We start from the raw sequence: 26,052 nt of genomic DNA, 5'->3' as shown, positions 1-26,052 counted from the left end.
ATATAATAGGTAGCAATCTTTCAACAATGTTTATAATATATTTAAAATATCTTATAAACCTCTTTTTAATTACATGCTTTGATCTAAATGTCAATTTCTAAATAACATCATATGAGCCAAAGTTCTTTGCCATTGCCAATGTAGTCTTATAATTAACGAGACCTCATATATTGTGGCGGGCTTTTCATACAGAAGCCGCGTCCAGCCACTATAGAAGGAATGCGGTGATTTAATGACTGTTGCACCATCTTGGTATTATAATCATTGGTCTCTCTCTTGTGTCAGTTTACAATTAAATGCAGTTAAATGCAGTAAAAGTTGTTGTTACAAATACAAAACCTTCCGAGAGACCAATGATTATAATACCAAGACGGTGCAACAGTCATTAAATCACCGCATTCCTTCTATAGTGGCTGGACGCGGCTTCTGTATGAAAAGCCCGCCACAATATATGAGGTCTCGTTAATTATAAGACTACATTGGCAATGGCAAAGAACTTTGGCTCATATGATGTTATTTAGAAATTTACATTAAGATTACATCGTATCTAAACAGTTTTTTCAGTAGACGTGTTGATCTAAATGTCTGCACCACTTTTACTTTTGATCTAAATGTTTGCACTACTTTTACTTTTGTAAAGACTATTTCTGATTCATGGATCTATCCTAAAATTCAGACTCCTAAGTTATTTACATCTCCTGTTATATATTCCCCAAAATATATATAATTGTATTGTTATATATTCTTCACCTGTAAGTATGTCTCCATTGTATTATTTGATTTTAATTGTTTACTGGTTTTAATTTATATCTGTTATGTTCCATTCTAAATTCATTTGATTGTAAAGCTTGTTGCTGAATTATTGTTCATTGTAAACCGAGGTGATGTTTTTAATATGCCGCAGTATATAAAAAATCCTTAAATACATAATAAATAAATAAATACTTTTTTTCGCTCATAAATCAGTATGGAAAAATTCACTACTCACCTTCTACTTCCATAGTACTGAGGATGCTGTGACCCAATCATATCACTTGGATCCAAAAGTTATATAGCCTATAACAATTCTAGCCAATCTATCTCTTGATCCAATCCCTTAAGGGTAAAGAGTATACCATTTAAAAATCATCTGCAGTTCTCTATAAATAAGCTACCTAGATATATTATCACCTCGGGAACTAAAAATATAATGTATAATAAGAAATTGTAAATACTCCTCTGAGTGAGACACCTTAATCCAATGGTCCACCAGGGGAGCTTGTTCTTTTATTATATGTATGCAACTCAGGTGTTTCCTAATATGCACTGGAATCACAGGAGCAGACTGTCAGGGAACTGATAAGATCTCTACAATAAGTTGATGATGAATAAGGCTAAGACAAAGATGTTGGAGGTTGGAAGAGCCTTTGATACTCCACTGACTTATTTGATTGTTCCTGCAGTAGATGATGAAATTTTCCCTGTTTCAACTACAGTAAAGAGTTTGGGTGTTTTGTTAGATTCAAGTTTTCCAATTGAATCATTTGTGAGAGTGATGGCAGAGAGTGTATTTGCCTTTAAATTGATGTGGTACTTGAGGCCATATTTACATCCATATGCTGTAAAAATGGTGGGACCTGCTTTTGTCTTGAGTGCCCTAGATTATAGTTACATATTGTTTGTGGGATTTGCAGCTTGTCTTCTTCAGATCCTTCAATTGTTACAGAACAGTGCAACAAGATTAATTTGTAGGAAATCACTTTATAAGCATGAAAGCATTGGCTACTATTTGCTCAGAGAATGAAGTTTAAACAACTGACATTGATGTTTTGCTGCATGAGAGGCAGTGGGCCAAATAGGCCTTAGATTCTCTCAGATGGCCCAATTGGCAACAACTGGGGTTGGAAGGTTTGGTTCGTTCATTATGAGACATGGGCTCTTATGTCAGTTGTACCAAAATCCTGGAAAGATTTGCCTACCCATATAAGAACAAAAATTAATTATGTGAAGTTCTGTAAATTAGTTAAAGCACATCTATTTTCTGGGAAAGAAAAATTATGAATTTGTAAACTGGTGGATGGTGTTGCTATATGTACTTGCACTTTATTACCAAATAATTAATTTGGAGGCTGGGTCAGTAATTTTATTTATTTTATTATTTTTATATACCGACATTCGATCTGAGATATCACATCGGTTTACATTCAGGTACTGTAGATATTTCTCTATCCCCAGAGGGCTTACAATCTAAGTTTTGATTGGTCATCTGTGGTACTGTGGTAATGAAGCAGCCGGGACTGCCTTGGTTTGTTTGTTTATGATTGTTTAAACATGTTATCTATGTTTTATTGTACACCACTTTTATAGTTTGTACTGGTTATATAAATTTATTAAAGAAATAAAGTTGACATTTAGCCCGCTAATTCATAAATTATCAGATTAAACACTATTAAGCATGGACCTCATTGCCTTTAACCATTTTTGTAATAAATTAAATACCAAAAGTTTCCTTTGTCTTGTATGTTTCTTTTGATTAGACTGTAAGCTTTACAAAGCAGGGGGCTGTCTCTTATGTCTTTTTGTAGAGCACTGCATACATTAAGCAATGCTATAGTAGTAATTAGAAGTAGTAGTAGTGGGGATCTCAATCTTTGCTCTGCTTCATCCTCATTAAAACTCTCACCTATGGGTCACATAGACTGGTCAGCATATACAAATCCAGCTAAGTGACACGTATGATCAGATTTTTCAATTACAGTATTTGGCATATTCAGGCTGGAAGTGGCTGCAGCAACAATTTCAGGAACACCACAAGACTTGACAAACTTTCAGGGTCATTCATCAAAATGCGATGATCAATTATCGCGTGCATTAGGACATTATCGGCACATGCTAACACCCTAACGCATGTGATAACTACCACACCATGACTTTAACATTTAAATGAGGGAAAGAGGAAGGGATAGGGTGCGGTTAAAAAAATGTTGATGCCGGTACAGCTGCAGACAATAATGTTTTACACATTATCACTGGCAGTAGCTCCAGAATTAACTACACATTTCCCATTGGCACAATGGGGGTGATAATGTGCAGCATGGCCCGAAATGCAGCAGGCAAAAATGCACCGTCGCGATAAGGCTGCCGGCTCATTATTGACCCTCCACCCCTTTTTTTTCGTGACTCATCATTCTATATTTAGAGCAGGATAATGAATCCTAGGGTGGTTAGGATGCAATTATTAATTTACAGTGTGTCACATGTGCATACATCAAAGAAATAGCTCATTTTGCATAAGGCACACATATTAGGTAGATATCCCGTGAGTTCCTACCAGCTCCCTTGAGACCCCCTATCTCTCTTTGCTTGGGTTCTTATGGTAGGGTGAAGGGAACCTTCTCTTCAGCCAGAATCCGGACCCTTGCTGCATTCTGCCTTAAGGAGAATTGGATTAGATACCTGAACTGGTCTCCATAAGGTAGAATGAGGAAGCTGTCACAGTGGCAAGCAGTTCAGGAGGACCATAACCTCCACTAATATTCCCTGCTTCTCCCATAAACTCTAATGTATCCTTCAGGAGATTTAGTATAAGGTTAAGCTTGCCTGGCCTTCATGATATTCACCATGGGGTAGATCTTAAAAAAGTACGCGCACGCGTACTTTTGTTCATGCAACCGGCGCAAACAAAAGTACGCCGGTTTTATAAGATATGCACGTAGCTGCATGTATCTTATAAAATCCGGGGTCAGCGCGCAAGGCTGTGCAAAATTGGCAGCCTGCGTGCGCCGAGCCACGCAGCCTGCCTCTGTTCCCTCCAAGGCCGCTCTGAAATCGGAGCATTCTCAGAGGGAACTTTCTTTCCGCGTCCCACCACCTTCCCCTCCCTTCCCCTATCTAACCCACCCCCCAGCCCTAACTAAATCCACCCCCTACCTTTATTGTGCAAGTTACGCCTGCTCGAAGCAGGCGTAACTTGCGCGCGCCGCCTCACCATCCCCTGGCACAGGCCGCAGTGCCAGGGGACTCGGGACCACCCTCCCGGCCCGCCCCCGAACCATTGCCACGCCCCCAGGCCCACCTCGGACTGCCCCCTGACATGCCCCCTGACACACCCCCAGAATTCCAACAAGTCCCCGGACACGCCCCTCCCACCCCTTTTACGAAGCCCCGGGGCTTACGCACATCCCAGGGCTTTGCACGTGCCGGCGGCCTATGCAAAATAGGTGCGCCAGCACCTGAGTGCCCTACGCGTGTAAATCCGGCAGGATATACACGCGCAGGGCTTTTAAAATCTACCCCCATGTGTGTCAATCCAAACCTATATTGGCATCCACACACAATTCATGAAAGAGTATCTATTACACAGTAACATTTCCATCATGAGTTAGGTAGAATTCCACTTGATTTAATTTAATTTAATTTGATGCACTTGATGCACATATCCTAAACAGCTGCTGCCCCTGCTCCCTGCACTCTCCAGTTAAAATGCCCTAATATTTTCATTCACCTCTCTGGCAGATTCCACAGCTCAAAGCTGTAATGTGTCTTGCAACCCAGCCCAAAGTTATCCCTTACTGAAAATTTTACCAGAAAATCTACAATTGATTCCATGTATTAAATTATTTAGAAAGCAGCTTAATATATTTCTCTTAAAACAGGCATAGGACAGGCCTGCGATACTTTAGGTAATGAGGGGTGGGGGGGGGCAAAATATGGGGCGGGCCTGTGCTAGCCGGCAGCGATCGCACCGTCGTGGTGCGATCGCTGCCGGTTTCGCACCCAATAGCGCCACCATAGAAGGTGTAGCTATTGGGCACGAACTTGGACGTGTAAAGGGCCTTACCTTTTCGTTGTCCACGGCGTCTTCGCAGAGTTGGCCCCAGTGATGCCCCGTCTCCTCCTCTTCCAGGGCCGTCTCCGCCCCTATTTTGGTATCGCACGAGATAAGGGACTTTTCGCGTGCAAAACGTCCCTTATCACGTGCAATCCCTCTGGAAAATGAGGCCCTTAGTATGCAAGCTTTCAAGGCTCTGGTCCATAAGATGTCTGATTTTTTGAGGAAGCAGAATTAATAAATTAGTTTTAGTGGTGTTTAATTTGTTTGTTTTAAATTTTACGTATGCAGTGTTGTACCATGCCTGAAGCATTGTGATCAGAGTGGGTGATAAATCTTTTACACAAATAAATAAATAAATAAATAAATAAATAAATAAATCTTAGGATATATAGCTTAATAGTCTTCATTGGCCATTGCACTGATCATGTTGCTGCCACAGTCTGTAATGGGAAAAATAAATAAATAAAACAGGAGTATTCATTTCTCTCCAGCCTAGCCAATAACCAGTAATCCACTTGATAACCTTAACAATATGGACTGGTCCATTAACTGGGTATGCAGTAGAGCCCTTCTGTACCCTGCTATGCTTCACCATTGGAGCTGCTGAGCTGCCTGCCCCTGTCTTACTGGCTGACTGACCATTCCAGATAACATGTAATAATATAGTAGAGCATAATGTATCTTCTCTTTTCTATGCCATGTACTTAAGAGTTGACATACTATTCATCTTTGTAAAATGCAGGTGGAGTGTTCTTATACATTTAAATCTTTAGTCACACCAAATATTAGTGTGTTTAAAGTCATTGACATTAATGAATAATATTGCTGTTCATTCTTCACCAATTTGGATGGCTTTAATTAAGGCTGTCTATAAAAATAATAAAATAAATTAAATAAATCATCTGAAATCCATGAATTAATGCAGATGAATAATGGAGACCTTGCATCTTACACCTCTACTAGCTCATTGTTTCATATATCATTACATTCTTTTGACTGCATTTTCATTTTGCAACTTTTTCAGCTTCATACAATGTCAGTTCTACTTATTTTACTTACATTTTGTCAGTTATCCTTTTTCACAACAACTTTCTTTTTTCCATAGCAATTAATATGTTATTTTCTCTACAAAGTGAAACTCTCCTTGCTGCTGACAGACTTGGAACAGTATCGGTAGGCGAGGTGTCCAAAATTGATTGAGTCCTAGTTCTAGCCTGAGTGACAGTTATATTAGACAAAAAGCCTAACTGGGCATTAACTTTTGGCAGGAAAAAGAACAGCAATCTCTGTCTAAGCACACTAAAATCTATATAAGTAGAAGGAATAAAAGCTAATAAGTGTTTTACATTGTACATATAAACAAGAACATAGAGACAAAATACTAAATAGAATTTTTAAATCACTAAAGGCAGCACAGAGAATATGCCAAACTGCCATCTCAGAAGGCACCCAGTCATGACAAATATTAATAATTTTAATTAAGAGAAATTAAATCTTGATATTGCTTGTTTAATAGAAAGTGCAATTAAGGTTACCTTAGTTGAAGGCAGAGGTGTATGGGACGGTCCACTAAGGCATAATGGAAATCAAGCAATTTCCCATGGTTTTATACAAGTCTGTGCTTTTGGAAGGGGGGATCATTGATTTCAGAGGAGCTGTTTGCTATTTGTTGTAACTGAACATAGAAAGTCCATGAATGTCCCATCTCTAAGCATTCTATTTATCTTTAATTTTCAATTTGCTTCCTGAAGCAACTTTTGAATTAAAACTTATAGGGGTAGATTTCAAAAATGTACGCGCGCACTTCCATGTGTGTACGCTACCCAGCACGCACATATGGACGTGTGGTTTTATAACTCCCAGTCCTGGAGTTGCTTATCCTGGTTGAGGAAAATGTTCCTGGGTCTCATGGAATGGGGGCAGGAAACACCTGTATGGCCACAGGGCAGAGTTTACCACAAAAACAGTCCAGATCAAATGGAAGAAAATGTACTTAAGAGAAAGTAACTCAGTTGTATAACACCAAAAATTTCCACAGCAGAAATAATTGAACTATCCAGATATAGGAAAACAAAAGATCAACTCCTCCTATAAAATTATTTTCCAGAAATCATATTTATACCTTATAATTCTTTTCCAGCCTCAACCCTCTGTTCCTTCTTCGCCAGATTCTCTGTTATCTCCAGATGAAATTACAGGGGTAAATTTTCAAAGGATTACGCGTGTAACGTACGCGCATAACCCCCAAAAACCTATCCAAACCCCCCTGCGTGCGCCAAGCCTATTTTGCATAGGCTCGGCGGCGCGCACAATCCCTGGGACGCATGTAAGTCCCGGGGCTTTCCTGGGGGGGCGTGTTGGGGGTATGTCGGGGGGCGTGTCGTGATGGCGCCTCATCCGGGGGCATTCTGGGGGCATGGCCACGGGTGTGGTTCCAGCCCGGGGGTGTTCCGGGGGTGTGGCTGCGGCCTCCGGACCAGCCACTGGACCGGAACCTGGCACGCCGGCAGCTGGCCCAAGCAGGCGTAACTTTGGGAATAAAGGTAGAGAGGGTGTAGATAGGGCTGGGGGGGTGGCTTAGGTAAGGGAAGGGAGGGGAAGGTGGGGGGACGTAGAAGGAAAGTTTCCTCTGAGGCCGCTCCGATTTCGGAGCGGCTTCAGAGGGAATGGGCAGCGCGCGCAGGGTTCAGCGCATGCAAGGTGCACAAATGTGCACCCCTTTGCACGCGCCGACCCCAGATTTTATAAGATACATGCGGATACGCGCGTATCTTATAAAATCCGGGGTATTTTTGTTTGCGCCTGGTACGCGAACAAAAGTACACGCTCGTGCTTTTTTTATAAAATGTACCCCTCAGAGTCTCTCTACTGCATGTTCCCAGTACTCACTACTCAGTAGATGACCCACATAAAATCCTTGCACTGAGTTCTGGACTAACCAAATAAGGGTTTCCTTTCTTCCCAAAGACAATTTTGGGGCTAGAAAGACAGAGTAGGTCAAAATCTCCTTGATGTATCTCCCTTTCTCCAGTCCCTCACACTTCACAGTTACTGTCTCTTTAGCACCACCATACATCTTTCAGCTTCAAATTCCTTGAACCATCTCTCCTTGGTGCTTCATGGAGGAATGTGTATTTTCTCTCCTTTGTTCCATCTCATTTGGGAGAAGGAATCCACCATCGCTCACCAGAAACACATTCAGTCCTTGGTAGAGATGTGAATCGTTTTCCATATCGTCTTAACGATAGAAATCGTGTGGCAGGAGAAGAAAATCGTGTTTGGCACGATTATTTCGTTGAAAAATCGTTAAAAATCGTTTTTTCCGATTAGTGCGCACTAACTCGAGTTAGTGCGCACTAACTCCCCGTTAGTGCACACTAACTCGATTTAGTGCGCACTAACTGAAAATGATACAAATAAACACTTTCCAGGTCACTGAAGGTCAGTTAGGAATGAATATGTGTTCCTATTGGCTGGCAGCCCTCTTATCTATTGATGTTACCAAGGTTACCACTGAGGTGATGGTTGGGGGGATGGGAAATGGAACTGGAAACTCATGAACACCAACAGAAAATAAAACAAAGTGTTCACACTTCCCAGGTCAGTAAAGGTCACTTAGGAATGAATATGTATTCCTATTGGCTGGCTGTGCTCTTATCTATTGATGTTACCAAGGTTACCACTGAGGTAATGGTTGGGGGGATGTGAAATGGAAACAGTTGGAAGCTTGACATGTGATGATCAGCACTCACGTGACTAGAACTTCTTTGTTTATTATTTTTGTTAGCAGACACGTGCATGTTGAATTTGCCAATCACTGTGCATTTTAGAAAGGTGGTCCTGGCTGGAACTGTACACAGTTCAAATATATGTAATTGATTGTTGGTAAGTGTATTTTTTAAGTAGCCACACTGGCACAAGTATGTTTACTTTTCCTCCTACTTAACTCACTAGCTCAGCTTTGTAAGAAGGGCTTCTCTGCTTGTGTGTTGTTTTTGTTTGGTGTGAGGAGAGCAGAAACATCAGATCTTTATTCAATCTACTACAGTCATCTCTTATATTAACCTACTCAATTTTTTTAAAATGATTTGTTATATCACTGAATTAATAATTCATTATTATTAGGTGGTGGTGAATGTCTGACTAAGCTACTTGGCTAGTGTAACTGGTGAGGCTAGTGGCAGTTTAGCAGAATTATAATTTATTTGCATTAGTACTGCAGCATTAATATATTCAAGCCTAGGTAGGCAGCCAGTGCACTACTCCTGCAGTCACCTCATTGCTTCCTGTGCATTGCATTATAATATGCGCACACACTGACTCCAGCTTGGGTGGGGACAAGGCAGGTCTCCTTTACTGCACACACTGACTCCAGTTTGGTGATAAGGCAGGTCTCTAGAGATGTGAATCTCCATTTGCGCAAAAAGGGCGCCGCCCGTAGACAACACGATTCGACTGCAGGAGGTCGTTCCGGACCCCTGCTGGGCTTTTGGCAAGTCTTGTGGGGGTCAGGAGGCCCCCCCCAAGCTGGCCAAAAGTCCCTGGGGGTCCAGCGGGGGTCCGGGAGCGATCTCCTGGCGCGAATTGTTTTTTCATAAGGAAAATGGCGCCGGCCATAGCAGGGTGGGTTTTAGGGTTGCTTTAGCGTGCCGGTTTCCCCGCCCTCCCCCCCAATGGACCCCAGGTAATATAAGGCACTTTGGGGGGGTTCGGGAGGGTGGGGGATTTATTTTAAAGGGTCGGGGTGGGTTTTAGGGTTGCTTTAGCGTGCCAGTTTCCCCGCCCTGCCCCCCACTGGACCCCAGGTAATTAAAGGCACTTTGGGGGGGTTCTGGAGGGTGGGGGATTTATTTTCAAGGGTCGGGGTGTTGTGATCTTCCTGCACACAGTGCCCTAACCCTGGCAGGAGGGTGGGGGATTTATTTTAAAGGGTCAGGGTGGGTTTTAGGGTTGCTTTAGCGTGCCGGTTTCCCCGCCCTACCCCCCACTGGACCCCAGGTAATTTAAGGCACTTTGGGGGGTTCGGGAGGGTGGGGGATTTATTTTAAAGGGTCGGGGTGGGTTTTAGGGTTGCTTTAGCGTGCCGGTTTCCCCGCCCTCCCCCCCAATGGACCCCAGGTAATATAAGGCACTTTGGGGGGGTTCGGGAGGGTGGGGGATTTATTTTAAAGGGTCGGGGTGGGTTTTAGGGTTGCTTTAGCGTGCCGGTTTCCCCGCCCTCCCCCCCAATGGACCCCAGGTAATATAAGGCACTTTGGGGGGGTTCGGGAGGGTGGGGGATTTATTTTAAAGGGTCGGGGGGGGGTTTTAGGGTTGCTTTAGCGTGCCGGTTTCCCCGCCCTGCCCTCCACTGGACCCCAGGTAATTTTAAGGCACTTTGGGGGGGTTCGGGAGGGTGGGGGATTTATTTTCAAGGGTCGGGGTGTTGTGATCTTCCTGCACACAGTGCCCTAACCCTGGCAGGAGGGTGGGGGATTTATTTTAAAGGGTCTGGGTGGGTTTTAGGGTTGCTTTAGCATGCCGGTTTCCCCGCCCTGCCCCCCACTGGACCCCAGGTAATTTAAGGCACTTTGGGGGGGTTCGGGAGGGTGGGGGATTTATTTTCAAGGGTCGGGGTGTTGTGATCTTCCTGCACACAGTGCCCTAACCCTGGCAGGAGGGTGGGGGATTTATTTTAAAGGGTCAGGGTGGGTTTTAGGGTTGCTTTAGCGTGCCGGTTTCCCCGCCCTACCCCCCACTGGACCCCAGGTAATTTAAGGCACTTTGGGGGGTTCGGGAGGGTGGGGGATTTATTTTAAAGGGTCGGGGTGGGTTTTAGGGTTGCTTTAGCGTGCCGGTTTCCCTGCCCTGCCCCCCACTGGACCCCAGGTAATTTAAGGCACTTTGGGGGGGGGTTCGGGAGGGTGGGGGATTTATTTTCAAGGGTCGGGGTGTTGTGATCTTCCTGCACACAGTGCCCTAACCCTGGCAGGAGGGTGGGAGATTTATTTTAAAGGGTCAGGGTGGGTTTTAGGGTTGCTTTAGTGTGCCGGTTTCCCCGCCCTACCCCCCACTGGACCCCAGGTAATTTAAGGCACTTTGGGGGGTTCGGGAGGGTGGGGGATTTATTTTAAAGGGTCGGGGTGGGTTTTAGGGTTGCTTTAGCGTGCCGGTTTCCCCGCCCTCCCCCCCCCAATGGACCCCAGGTAATATAAGGCACTTTGGGGGGGTTCGGGAGGGTGGGGGATTTATTTTAAAGGGTCGGGGTGGGTTTTAGGGTTGCTTTAGCGTGCCGGTTTCCCCGCCCTCCCCCCCAATGGACCCCAGGTAATATAAGGCACTTTGGGGGGGTTCGGGAGGGTGGGGGATTTATTTTAAAGGGTCGGGGTGGGTTTTAGGGTTGCTTTAGCATGCCGGTTTCCCCGCCCTGCCCCCCACTGGACCCCAGGTAATTTAAGGCACTTTGGGGGGGTTTCGGGAGGGTGGGGGATTTATTTTCATGGGTCGGGGTGTTGTGATCTTCCTGCACACAGTGCCCTAACCCTGGCAGGAGGGTGGGGGATTTATTTTAAAGGGTCAGGGTGGGTTTTAGGGTTGCTTTAGCGTGCCGGTTTCCCCGCCCTGCCCCCCACTGGACCCCAGGTAATTTAAGGCACTTTGGGGGGGGGGTTCGGGAGGGTGGGGGATTTATTTTAAAGGGTCAGGGTGGGTTTTAGGGTTGTTTTTAGTGTGCCGGTTTTCCCGTCCTCCCCTTCCCCTCCCCCTTCCCCCGATTTACGATTTTTTAGATGATAAATCGGAGGAATTGTTATTGTGTCGCGGCTCTAACGATTTTTGACGATTTAAAATATATAGGACGATATTTTAAATCATCAAAAAAACGATTCACATCCCTACGAGGTTTCCTTTACTGCACACACTGACTCAAGCTTGGGGACAAGGCAGGTCTCCTTTACAGCACACACTAACTCCATCTTGTGGAAAAGGCAGGTCTCCTTTACTGCAGACACTGACTCCAGCTTGTTGAAAAGGCAGGTCTCCAATATATATATACTTATCAATCAATCAGTGGACTGTATTAGCTGCAGCTGGTGATTGATTAAATAAATACTGAAATATCAGTCTACTAAACTAGTATGTCGTCTTACACTAGACACTAGCCAGCCACTACCCCTGTGTTGGTGCTGGACTTGCACGTGAGCCTTAAATTTATAAACAAATTGTTTGTGTTAGTAGTGCAAGTATAAGTAAATATAATATTATGGGGTAGCCTAGTGTCATTGGCTAGTGGCTGGCTACTAGCCACGCAAGTGAGCCACTAGTCAGATTATCACACAGTGACCTGTCACTGACTGACGAAGTCACTCCCTAACTATTTAACCCTTCTTTATATCTTATCTATTAGGTGCTGCTCACTCAGTACACTGCTGTGCCAGCTTACTTGTTGGTACTGGACTGGACTTGCAGCCATAACGTTTTAAAATGTTTGCTGGTAAGAAGAAGAGTGCTACTGGAAAGAAAATTCCAGTCATTAGGAAAAAACTGCGATTTGATGATACCCCTTCTACTTCAGCAAATGTAAAGGAGCAAGGTAACTTGCAGGACAAGGAAGGAGCAAAATCTGGAAAGTTGAAAGTGAAATCTGTGCAGCAGCAGCAAAGTTTATTGATGGATGAAGTGCTACAGAAAGTGCTGAATAGAGAATCAGAGGACTCTGAGTCTGAGGAGGAGGATGACAATGATGATATTCAGGATGAGGAGAAGAACACCACCAATGACAGTGATAGTAGTGATGATGAATCAGATGATGGTAGTCCGATTGTCAAAAAAACCACTGTCAGTGCCAGTAGTATCCTCTCTATTCCTAAACCAGTTGAAAATTTGCAGGTTACTACAACACCAACTTCTGCTACTTCTACTCCTAGTACTTCTACTCCTACTCTGATGACAACACTGACAAGAAATGTCCAGCCTAGAGTAAGGGACAGTAGAAAAACATCAAAGGTTTGGAATCATTTTAATGTTACTGATGATTGGAGATGTGCTCAATGTATCCATTGTAAAAGGATGGTGAGCCGTGGAAGAACTCTTGGACATCTTACTACCACCAACATGAAATATCACCTGGAAAGAGAACATAGAGCACTGTTGCTTGCAGAAGAAGCTGCAGGAAGCCACAGAAGGAAATTACATCAGAAGATTGTGTGTATGTGAAGCAGAAGCAGTCTTCTCCTTCTCCTCTTCCACGGCAGCAGCAGCGGCAAGCTACTGTTGAGGAGATGGGGGTGGTGTCCTTCTTCCATTTCACGGACTAGGAAGCAAGTAGTATCCAAAGTGTTGACACGACAAATTGCTGTAATGATTGCTGTGGATGATCAGCCACTGCAGATTGTAGAGAATGAGGGATTTAAGCAGCTGATGCATCTTGTAGCCCCTGAGTACAAAATTCCATCAAGAACTACATTTACCCGTCAGGTGATTCCTTCCCTGTACTCACAATGTCGTGCTGAAATGCAGATTGTGATGGCAAGGGCAAAGGGAAGGAGCATACATCTCACCACTGATCTTTGGACTAGTAAGAATGCAACACATGCATATTTGTCTCTAACAGCGCATTGGTGGCAGCTGGATGAGGCATTAACTGACAGCAGAAGCACAAGCAGTGGGCAGTAGCACCAGCAGCTCCAAAAAAGCTTTCTCCAGGATACCGGTGGGCTTTACTGCATGCTCAAGTGCTAGACAAGAGACATACTTCTGAAAATATCCTACAGACAATTCAGGGGATGATGGAAGGATGGAAAGGGCTACTTAGAAGCAGTGATATGGAATGTTTAAATGGATATATCATTACTGACAATGCTGCCAATATGAGTAAGGCTCTGGAGGATGGTGGATTCAAAGGCATCCGATGCTTTGCACATACACTGCAACCTGGTAGTGAGGGATGCGTTGGGGCTAGGTGCCAAGGAAGTGCAAGGTACTAGTCGTCAAGCCCTGAAGCGGTTGATTGAAAAGTGCCGCAAAATAACTGGGCATTTCAATCGCAGTGTGAAAAGTGGGAAGGAACTCAGAGAAAAACAAAAAGCAGTTAGGGCACCATTGCATAACCTCGTCAGGATGTGCCTACCAGATGGAATTCCACCTATCTTATGTTGGAGAGGTTGTCTGAACAACAGACACCTCTGCATGATTTGGCAATGGAATCTGAAATTGGATTGGAAAATCCACTTGGATGTCAGGACTGGACAAACATTGCACAGATGGTGCATGTCCTCAAGCCTTTCAAAGAATATACTGATGCACTGAGTGCAGCTACAGCCACGTTAGGTGATATCATTCCTGTAATATATGATCTGGAGCAGGTATTACAGGAATTCTGCATCAGACAGATTTGTCGAAGGAAGTGTTGCAGCTTGTGAGATGCTTAAAAGAGCAAGTACAGAAAAGGTTGAAACCTCTAATGGAGAAGGATAGCTATATCTTAGCTACTATGTGTGACCCACGTGTGAAAGGCAATGTTGCTCTCAAGTGCAATACTCTTGCATCCTGGACAAATAAGTTGATTGAAATGGTTAAAAGATTTCAACTCCTCCCACTCCATCCTGCTCAGCTGCTTCCAGTTCCACCAGCTGCTTCCCTCCCATGATGACAACCCATTCTCCTCCCAAATTTCATGAAACTGGTCCTATTTCAAAGCAAGAGCAAGATTTGTCACATTTCAGAGTGGTGGGCTGCTAACCAGCAGCACCTGCAAGAAGGTTGCAGAAATTCATGTGAATTTTCTCTCTGAGCCAGTTGAGAGCATGGAGTCAGATCCCCTGAGATATTGGGCAGAAAAAGCTTCAATGTGGCCTTATCTTACCAGAGTAGCACAACACTTTCTTTCCTGCCCACCCACCAGTGTGCAAAGTGAACGAGTATTTTCATTGACAGGGAATATTGTGAGTCCACTCCGTGCACGTTTGAATCCAGACTTAGTAGAGGAATTGGTTTTCATCAAAATCAACCTTCCGCTGCTTCATAATGTGAAAATTCGCTGTCACTGGGAGGAGGAGTGAGTCTCTTGTCTAGGATGGGGATGCAAGGTCGTTTGGGAACACAGCAGGATGGAGCATTCAGCAGAAGCACTGCCTCATGATAGAACTGCCCCTGCCTCTTCACCTCAGGTGTCTGCTGTGCTGTTATCATCTATCTTGTCAGCTTGATGAATAAGGACTTTGTATGTGCAAGAAAGAAACCTAAGTTTGTGTCTATCAACTGTGTGCGCTTATTTAGCAGCTGTTAGAAAACAGGCAGTTAAAGTACTTTTGAGTTTTGACCATAGTCTCTCTAAGCAGTTAATGTATACTGTGATAGGGGCATGGTTTATTTTTCAGGCTGAGACAGTTTATAGCTCAGCTTACCAAACCGGTCCTGGGGATTCCACAGCCAGTTGGATTTTTAGAATATCCACAAAGAATTATGCATGAAATACATTTGCATATCATGGGGACTCAGTATATGCAAATTTACATCATGCATAAAATCCTGCTGAGTGAGTGGTTATTTATTTGGAAAACCCTGGTTTGTAGGGACCAATTTGTCTCACTCTCTAAATAAAGCCTGACCACGTAAGTTAGTGCCTAAATCAAAACCATCTCCAGTTGTGTCATGAGTTACCTAACCTCCCTGTGGTCAGTAAAAGGTTTCTCTGGCCGAGATTTAATTATTTCTCCCTGCGGAGCAGATACATGTTAAGTTGAATTTTCAAGTTGCATTAATAAAAAACAGCATTTACGTGTTTACATAAATAGCATATACTTCTTTATATAGTACAACATGAATAAATCTACACGTGTGAAAAAAGGGATGGTCTAGGTGTTCCCAAGTGGAGGCCAACATTTATGTATGTTAGTCGCTATTTTATAAGAGATTTACTGTATGTGTAGATTTGGCAGCTTTATATTTACTCTCGCTCTTTATCTGGAGTAAGTGATAGTATAAGAAGTCTTAACAGTCAAATCATGACTAGGTCGTGGTCTGGGAGAAATGGGGGAAGCTGAGGCTGATCTTGATGAGTTGCAGATGGACTGGATTGGAAACTGAAAGACTAATTGATAACACTGGTAATTTTATTGCTGTGTGCATGTTAGAAAATCTGTTGACTATAAATCCCAATTTATAATAATTTTAATAATTGAGTCCACTAATATTTCTCAAATTTAAAACATTTTATTAACTACAAAACTATAACGAAATTAAATAACACTGTTATAAAAATATAACTTTACAATGACAACATACCAAAAAAAAATTATGTGTTAGCACCCAGTACTCAAGGATGTGGAGAGGAGAATGGCAACCCGAGAGGAGGATCCTGCTCTGGAGCAGAGGGCAGTGGCATCTCCTCCTCACGAGGCATCTCATGAGGAGGAGATACCTGTGCCCTCAGCTCCTGAAAGGCCTCCTCCATGGCTGACAGCCTCCTCTGCACATCCTTGACATCTGCCCTGATGCTGTTTACTCCCTGCAGGAGCTCCTTCAGCATGCCAAACTGCGCATGTGCAGTACATACGCAGCTTGGAGGAGATCCTGCAAGGAGTAAAGCAGCAGTGCTGGTGCTGGTGCTGCTGGGCCCGGCTGTGGCTGCCTCCATCCTTTGGGCATTGGCAGTGGCACTGGTGGCTGTGGCTGCCTCTTCTTGCCCTGTAAAGAAATGTAAAAAATTCTACATAAGATATAGAACAGGGGTGGGCAGTTATGGTCCTCGAGGGCCACAAACCAGTATTGTACGCACCAGCAAGTTTACAATATTAAAATACATTCAACCCCTTAGTTTACTAAATTGCAGGGTTTTGGAAAAATGAGTTTATAGTCTACAACCTCGGAGAGGGAGAGTGGAGGGATATCATTCTAGATAATTAGAGATAATATTATATAAATATATAACATAACATACATCTATCCCACCCTATATAACTGACTGATCACAAACAATAATTTTGATTTTCTGCCTCAGACAGATACTAGACAAACTACTACTACTAGTACTACAACATACATACTGGCCCTGTGGGCCAAAATACAAGCCATTAAGCCCGTACACACGTGCTACATTAAAAAAAAATGTTTTTCAGTTCATTTTTTAACATGGCACTCTTCTACAGTTCTTCTTCCTCACTCATCCTCTTTCTCCCACTGCCTCCCTCCCCTCTCACAGTGACTAATACCCCCTTCCCTCAGTCTCACATTTATCCCCCATTCACATTTGCAGCATGTTGGTCAATGGTCAGGGCTCAATTATCTAATAATATAATACCTGGCCCACCAGTGACGGTTGCTCCGTCCTCCTCTGCTGACAGCTACTGGGCCCAGGAAGCCCTGCCTCGTCCCTGCTGGTGTGTGGTTCTGTACGAAGACACAGATCAAATTTCACAGAACAACAGTTAAAATTTAAAAAAAAGGAATTGGAACTGACACAAACAATATTAAACACAAATTCCATTACAATTAATTGAATAATATTTGTGTACTGTGGAGTATTCTCAAACAGCCTACCAGGCGAAGGACGCGCTAAAGTCAGGCGGACCTCCTCAAGCCAATCACCCTCGTGAAGTCTCAGATGCCGACCTGAGAATTAGAGGTAGAAAGGAAATAGAATAACATTAATTGATTAATAAATTAATTACAAACACAACATGCCCTGCTAGGTTATTTTTTTATGCAATATATAACATTTAGTAATAAAAAAAAATTAGCTATCTTTTAATGTGGCATTCAAAATTCCCAAATACAAATCACATCATTTCAAAATGATAAATAAATATAAATAAATATAATACACCACTAACATTATCTCTCACCTTTCTTCTTGAGATCTTCGATCTCACGCGGGTAAGAGGCTCTCCGGCAGAACTCCTCCTGGAGAGCCACCCAGGCTGCAGACTCCCTTTGAAGGTTAGGCCTGCTGCCTGAGGGGGTGTAGAGATGCTCCTCATCCAGGAGGAGTAGCCGGGCTAGGAGGTCCACATCTGCCTGTGTGAACCGTGGCTTCCGGGACCTAGCATCACGATCGGCCTTTGAGGAGGACGGTTGGGCTGACTCCCTATCATGATCCATCTACAATGAGAAAATAAAAAAGAAGATGAAAAAAAGTAAGTTCAGAAGCTCAGACTGGAAAGGGCTGAAGTATCCCACCCTTCACATCCCCCACTGCTGGTATAGGGAGAGAAGGGGAAGGGGAGGGGGTGGGGGGAGGTGAAGGGGCAAGCAGCCCCACTCCCTGTGAGGGATGGGAAGGGAGAGCCAGCCCCACTCCCTGGGAGGGATAGGAAGGGAGAGACAGCCCCTGAATGCAGGGGCTGTCTCTCCCTTCCCATCCCTCCCTCCCCCCCCCCCCCCCCACCACTCACCCACACACTATTCACTGGCTGGGACATGGGGAGGGGAGGAGTCAGGGTCAGGCACTGTGTGCAGGAAGATCACAACACCCTGGTGCCAGGGTTAGGGCACTGTGTGTGCAGGAAGATCACAACACCTGGTCAGGGTAGGGCACTGTGCAGGAAGATCACAATACCCCGGAGGAGTGAGGGTCAGGCAGCTGAGCTCCCCCCTGTCTGTGAAGCCAGCCTCTCACTAGTAATGCAGGGAGGGAGCTGTCTCAGACTTCACCATCCTCCCCCCCCCCTCACCCACACACCATTCACTAGCTGGGACATGGGGGAAGTCAGGAGTGAGGGTCAGGCAGCTCCCCCCTGTCTGTGAAGCCAGCCTTCACTAGTAATGCAGGGAGGGAGCTGTCTCAGACTGGTATCAGGGTTAGGGCACTGTGTGCAGGAAGATCACAACACTCCTGGTATTAATAGGGATAGGGCACTGTAAGAGATAACTGTAGTAGATTGAATAAAGATCTGATGTTTCTGCTCTCCTCACACCAAACAAAAACAACACACAAGCAGAGAAGCCCTTCTTACAAAGCTGAGCTAGTGAGTTAAGTAGGAGGAAAAGTAAACATACTTGTGCCAGTGTGGCTACTTAAAAAATACACTTACCAACAATCAATTACATATATTTGAACTGTGTACAGTTCCAGCCAGGACCACCTTTCTAAAATGCACAGTGATTGGCAAATTCAAATGCACTAGAATTTCAGGTGCCTGCTAACAAAAATAATAAACAAACAAGTTCTAGTCACGTGAGTGCTGATCATTACATTACTTTTTTTTGTCAAGCTTCCAACTGTTTCCATTTCACATCCCCCAACCATTACCTCAGTGTTAGCCTTGGTAACATCAATAGATAAGAGCACAGCCAGCCAATAGGAATACATACATACATATTCATTCCTAAGTGACCTTTACTGACCTGGGAAGTGTGAACACTTTGTTTCATTTTCTGTTGGTGTTCGTTAGTTTCCAGTTCCATTTCCCATCCCCCCAACCATCACCTCAGTGGTAACCTTGGTAACATCAATAGATAAGAGGGCAGCCAGCCAATAGGAACACATATTCATTCCTAACTGACCTTCAGTGACCTGGAAAGTGTTTATTTGTATCATTTTCAGTTAGTGCGCAGTAAATCGAGTTAGTGCGCACTAACGGGGAGTTAGTGCGCACTAACTCCCGTTAGTGTGCACTAACACGATTTAACGATTTTTAACGATAAATCGTTAGAATTTCTATTGTATCGTGTTCTATAACGATTTAAGACGATATTAACATTATCAGACGATAATTTTAATCGTTGAAAAACGATTCACATCCCTAATAATTGATAGTAAATTTAAGATATGGATTTAGTGCATTAAGCCACTGATGGAACTCTAACAGTGCAGGTACAGACCCTCAACATATTACAAAAATGTTGTCTATGTACCACTTCCAACATTTGAGATGTTGATTCCATATACTATGTTGGATGAATGTGGTTTCAAAATCAGCAACATAAATGTTGGCCACATCTGGAGCCAGAGTGGCACCCATGGCAATAGCCTGAATCTGTAAGAAAAATTTGTCATCAAATGAAAAATAATTTTTGCTCAGTCAGTTCCAAAAGTTGAACAATAGGAGTGTCATTTCACCTCCAGATGCACCAACTCATACTAATGATGGATGCATCAACGAAAAGCTGGGGTGCAATTCTATCTGGACTGAAAGCACAGGGGTTATGGTAGACAGAAACCAAGTGTCAAATCAACCTTCTAGAATTAAGGGCAATTACAAATGCTGTTTGCATATTTACACCTCATCTTTGGTGATGTTCTACATAAACAAAGAAGGAAGGTCAGATTCCAGAACCTTGTGCAGAGACGGTACAGATACGGGATTGGGTGGAATCTTGCTTCATCACTTTGCAAGTGACCTACCTACTGAGAGTTGTGAACACAGAAGCCATCAGACTCAGCAGAATATTCCTTCCCCACGATGGGCCCTGCACCAGATGGAGGCAGACGATCTCTTCACCATATGGGACATGCCATGTATGGACCTGTTCATAGCAGAATACAACAGGAAACTACACCACTTCTGTTTGGTCTACCCAAGTCTCAGGAGACACTCGCAGGATGTGTTCCTCATCTCGTGGGTGGGAAACCTCTTTTATACATACCCTCTGATACCGCTAATATCTCAGAAGTGTATCACGGACAAAGCAGATGTCATACTAATCACTCTAGCTTGGCTGAGGCAACCATAGTATGTTTATCTCATGCAACTATCCATTTTTCCACTGATCTCCTTAGGGAACAGTGCAGACCTACTCACACAAGAGGAAGGTACTCTGATGCATCCAATGCAGATCTCCATTCAGCTCACAGCATGGAGATGGAAAGGAGGTACTTGACCAACTTCAGTTACCACTAGAGTTTCAGGACATTCTTGTATCAGCCAGAAAGCCATTGATGAGAAAGAATTATTCCCTTAAATAGCACAGATACCTTTGTTGGTGTAGACTTATAATGTTGAACCATTCTCCAGTGTCCCTGAATGTTGTTACACTATTTGCATATGCTATTTGCAGCTGGACTTGCAAATTCCTCTATCAGAGTTTATTTAAGTGCAATAGCGGTGTGTCATGCATGGAAGATGGGCTCTCCATTTCTCCCCATCTGTTGGTCTCTAGATTCTGGAAGGAACTCATTTTTGTTCAGCCTCCAATCTCTAAGCCTCTGTTTCTGTGGTACTTGAATGCAGACCTAGAAAAGCTCATGCTTCTTCCATTCAAACCCATGGAGTTAGTCGCTCTGAATACGTAACTTGGAAGGATGTGTTCCTTGTTGCAATATCTTCAACAAGACAGGTGGGCGAGCTCCAAGCATTGGTTCACTATCCCCCATGACAAAGTTACTTTGTGAATGCATCCATCCTTCTTACCAAAGTTCATATCAGCTTCCATTTGAATCAAATGATTATACTGCCTACATTCTTTCCTAAGCCTCATAACAATGACAAGGAAAATTTACTACACACCTTGGACTGTAAGAGAGCATTAGATTATTACAAAAAGAGGAATCAGACAACTGAATGGACTTCTTAATTGTGCATGCCAGTTAATCCAAATGCACCGAGTCCCGGTGGCAAAAAGAACTATAGCAAATTGGATAACTCAATGCATCCAGTTCTGTTATTTGTCCCATTCCTCAAAGCTAATTGGCTCAGCAAAAGCAATAAAGTTAGATCTATGGCAGCTTCTATTGCACATCTTTACAATGTACCCTTGTTGCACATCTGCAAGGTCGCTACATGGTCATCTATTCACACTACTGCCTCGACAAGCAGTCAGCCTCAGACAGCTCACTGGGTTCATCAGTGTTGCATCATACCATGGGAGATCAACGCTGTCCACAAACTGGGTGGGTTTCAGAAATGCATCTCCTCAACAATCAGATGACTATGTATGTACTCATAGCAACCCTAAGCTGGGGGCTCCCAGAAAGCATGGCTAATTCAGCCTGCTTATAAATGGGAAAAAAAAACACGTTTGCTTACTGTAAATGGTGTTTTCCATAGAAAGCAAGATGAATTAGCAATGTGGCCCTGCCCTGCTTCCTGGACAGCCTCCTTTTTCACATTGCTGCACTGTAGTATCTTTCATATCAACTAAGGAGAAGATGTGATTGTACAGGAAACCACTGCGCATGCATGCAAAGCAAAGCTTTGCATTCTAAGAGAAAGCTCTGCACCGAGCCACCCAGGGATCACACAGAAAGCATGGATAATTAATCCTGCTAACTATGGAAAACACCCTTTATGGTAAGCAAACTTGCTTTTCTTTTCCTATTCTTTTCTTTACTGAATCTCTATCATATATTGAATCTATATTCTAATCATCCCAAACTATATAATATATCCATACGCCATCCTTTATATGGGAGACATCATCCAATATTCTCATTTTTATTTTTATTCTTTTCAACATAAAGGGGTAGATTTGCAAACACGGCGCGTTCGTGTACCTTTGTTGGCGCTCCAGGCACAAACAAAAGTACGCGGGATTTTAGTAGATACGCGCGTATCCGCTAAAATCCGGGATCGGCGCACGCAAGGCTATCGATTCCGTATAGCCGGTGCGCGCCGAGCTGCGCAGCCTACCTCCGTTCCCTCCCCTCACCTTCCCCTCCCTTCCCCTACCTAACCACCTGCCCGGCCCTGTCTAAACCCCCCCCCTTACCTTTGTCGGGGGATTTACGCCTCCCGGAGGGAGACGTAAATCCCCGCGCGCCAGCGGGCCGCTAGTGCGCCAGGACGCGACCTGGGGGCGGGTCCGGAGGGTGCGGCCATGCCCGGATGGCCCCGGGCCGTAACCACGCCCCCGGGCCCGCCCCTGTAACGCTACGTCCCGCCCCGAAAACGCCGCGTGGATCGGGCTTGCCCCCTCGACATGCCCCCGACACGCCCCCCTCGGACAACCCCGGGACTTACGCGAGTCCCGGGTCTGCGCGCGCCAGTAGGCCTATTGAACATAGGCGCACCGGCGCGCAGGGCCCTGCTCGCTTAAATCCGGGCGGATTTACACGAGCAGGGCTCTTAAAATCCGCCCCAAAGAATGTTGGAAAGAATTATAAGTCTAGTTGTGATGGAGAGCACGTCCAAAATTATCTGAGTACATTTACCTAGATAATTTTAAACCTAACTGGCTATATTTATCATAATGTGGGTTAAATGTGCAAAAGAAAATCCCTCTGAGACCAGTAGCAACCAATCCCCTTCTTCCACTTTCCTCCCTCAACAAAATAAATCAAATGAACCAATGGCCAAGCACTCCTCTCCCCTCTCCCCAATAAATAAATCTAATGTACCTGTTATGTAAGCTCTGTTGTGAGTGTTGCAATGAAGACACATCAGGCAGGATTCGTGGTGAAGCGTGTCCTCGGGAAGGTCACCTCTCCTCCTCCTTCCCGGAGCCCCTTTTTATTGTACATAATTCCATAGCATAGCATGGCATGCAGATTTGTCATAACATCATTGGATCCTTCCAAATACATACATCATTCATTGGCTGTTACAGCGTCATACCATAAATGTCCTTCCTGGCCTTTATGCTGACTACGTGTAAGCTGGCAGGCCGGGAGGGGAAAAGGTCATAAGCTGGACTTTGAAGCAGTTTAAGATGTGTTGAACTAGCTGACTAAGTGCAAGAGGAAGTAAGCAGAGAGCAGTTTTGGGTTGCTACAGTTTGAGATCTATTCCTGGGGCAGGCATGTCTAGTGCAAGTGTTTCTTCAGACTTCTGTCTCAGTTAGTGGCAGGATAAAGTTTACACAATTCTGCTGCCTCCAGTGTACGCCCGGGAAAAGGGAAGTTAGCGTTAACCCCTGACATACTCTTTCAGGAGCTAAGCTCACAATCCCACAGTGAGGAGTTAGCAATCTGTTATGAGGAGCTCTGCTGTTAAAGCTGAGAGATAGCAATCTGTAAATAACGGAGTTGCTGGATACAGCACTTCTGTTATTATTTAGAATAGTTGTGGGTGGATCCTTGAATCAGTGGCAGATGACCACGCCGTCGGGGGAGATTCCGAGAGGGACCACTGGTCAGGCTTAGTGTAGGAGACAGACACACACTAGTTCTTTAATACCACTAGTTCTTTAATACCACTCTGGTGGTTTAATACCACCTCTGGTGGTATTAAACCACCAGAGGTGGCAGTCATGAGCTGGAAGTGCCTGGCTGTGCTGTAGTCCCTCAGGTACTGGAACAGTGATCCCAAGGTGGCTGAGCTGTAGAGAAACTAAGAAGGTGAGTAGGCAAGACATGCAGAGTTCAGGAATAAGTCCTTGATGGTAACACTCATACAATAGTCTCTTGAGGCAGCCCAGGAGTTGGTATGCATTAGGCCCTCAAGGAGCGAGTACCTGGTTCCAGGGAAAGCTCTGAGAGGTAGATGGAAACTCACTAATGATGATGTAAACAGCGATGACTTCTTAGCAGAAGTGGTATTCAGGAGCTGGCCCAGGACGTGGGCCCTCGAGGAGCGAGTACTGGTTCCAGACTGCGACCTGAAAGAGAAAGAGAGAGTGAGGCCCTCGAGGAGCGGGTACCTCTAGTGAAGTCCGAGGAGGCAGAGTAGCTAGGGTTGCGGAGAACGAATCCCATCCGCAGCGACCTGGAGGAAGCAAGGTAAACCTATCCTTGCTAACTCATCTTGCTAGCAAAAACTGAGACTTTAAATATCTGGAGCTGATGATGTCATCTCAGGGGGACACGACTGAGGTTCGCACCCATGCCGGTACATCAATTGGGTCGTGCGCGCACCCTTAGGCATTTGGTAACATGGCGGCTTGCAGCATCGAGCCGGTCGGGAATGCCGGAGGAGGATGGCCAAGGAGATGCCGCAGCAGCCAGCCTTCCATCAAACCCGGAGGGAGTCGCCAACGAGGTAAGATGGGCTGAGCAGAGGCGTCAGACAGTGACGGACACAACAGTACCATGGGCCAGCACTCCTCTCCCCTCTCCCCCAAGAAATAAATCTAATGTACCATGGGCCAAGTGTGGCCCCAGCTGTTCAAGACCAGGAAGGAACTCTGTCAACAAGAACCTGCCAAAAAACATTATGCAAAGCAGAGTTAGGGAAATCTACCTCCAGAGGCTTCCTATTGGACCAGCATTAGGTATATCCCATAGAGGCCTGAATATAAGTAGCTCTAGCCTGACACATTTTTGCTGATCAATTAAGAGCTTGCTCAGTGATTTCCTATTGCCTGTCCTTGATTCTACTGTTCCTGCACTGATCCTGGTCCTTGGTTCCTGCTTCAGGCCTAGTCTTCAGTTTATTCTTGGATCCTCCTCTGCTTCAGGGCACAAGAATACTCATACCCTGATGCCAAGCTTTCCCAGGCATGCCCTTTTGCACATACTGTACCTCTTTATCTCCAGCAGAGTGTGCTATGAAATTGTGTCAGAAGCATTGTTTTATTTAAATAAAGATGTGGAAACAAACTGCTGTTACCAAAAGTATAATTAGATGTAATATAGTATAATTAGATGCAATATATATTGATAACACAACCTTGTGCCAGATCATAAAGTGGAGAAAATATCACAATGCACAAAAGAACATCATAACAATGTGCCAAATGCAAATGCCACAAGTTTTAGGCTCATTTCATAGATACTTCAGTTATAATCATCTACTATGCACTGTGGAGCATTTTTTCAGGTAAGTACTGCGCTTGAAATATTTTGGGTTGTCGAACACAAAGTTTTTGTACTTTGATGTTGGAATGTTATTTAATTTCCATGTAACTTGGACTGAATTACATATGATATGGTTGATGATTCTAAGTGAAACATATAGAAACATAGAAATGACGGCAGAAAAGACCAATCAGCCCATCTAGTCTGCCCAGCAAGCTCCCACACTTATTTTCCCATACTTATCTGTTTCATCAACCACCAAGTTCAGGGCCCTTGTTGGTAACCTTTTGATTCAAATTTCCTGCCATCCCCTGTCATTGATGCAGAGAGTAATGCTGGAGTTGCATCAAAGGTGAGCATAAGGCTTAATGGTTAAAGGTAGTAACTGCCGCATCAAGCAAGTTACCCAGATGCTTGTTTACCCAGACTGCACAGAACAATGTCTTGTTGGATGTTGTCTGAATGTAAATCCTGTTTTCCACATTTCCCCTTGTGTTGAAGCAGAGAGCAATGCTGTATACGCATTCAAAGTGATGTATCAGGCTTAATTGGTTTAGGGTAGTAACTACCATAATAAGCAAGCTACCCCCAAGCTTATTTGTTTACCCAGATTGTAAGTTCAGTCCTTGTTGGTTGCTATTTGAATGCA

The sequence above is a fragment of the Rhinatrema bivittatum genome, chromosome 5 (assembly GCF_901001135.1).
Source record: "Rhinatrema bivittatum chromosome 5, aRhiBiv1.1, whole genome shotgun sequence".
Lineage (NCBI taxonomy): Eukaryota > Metazoa > Chordata > Amphibia > Gymnophiona > Rhinatrematidae > Rhinatrema > Rhinatrema bivittatum.
This window is presented reverse-complemented; position numbering follows the sequence as displayed.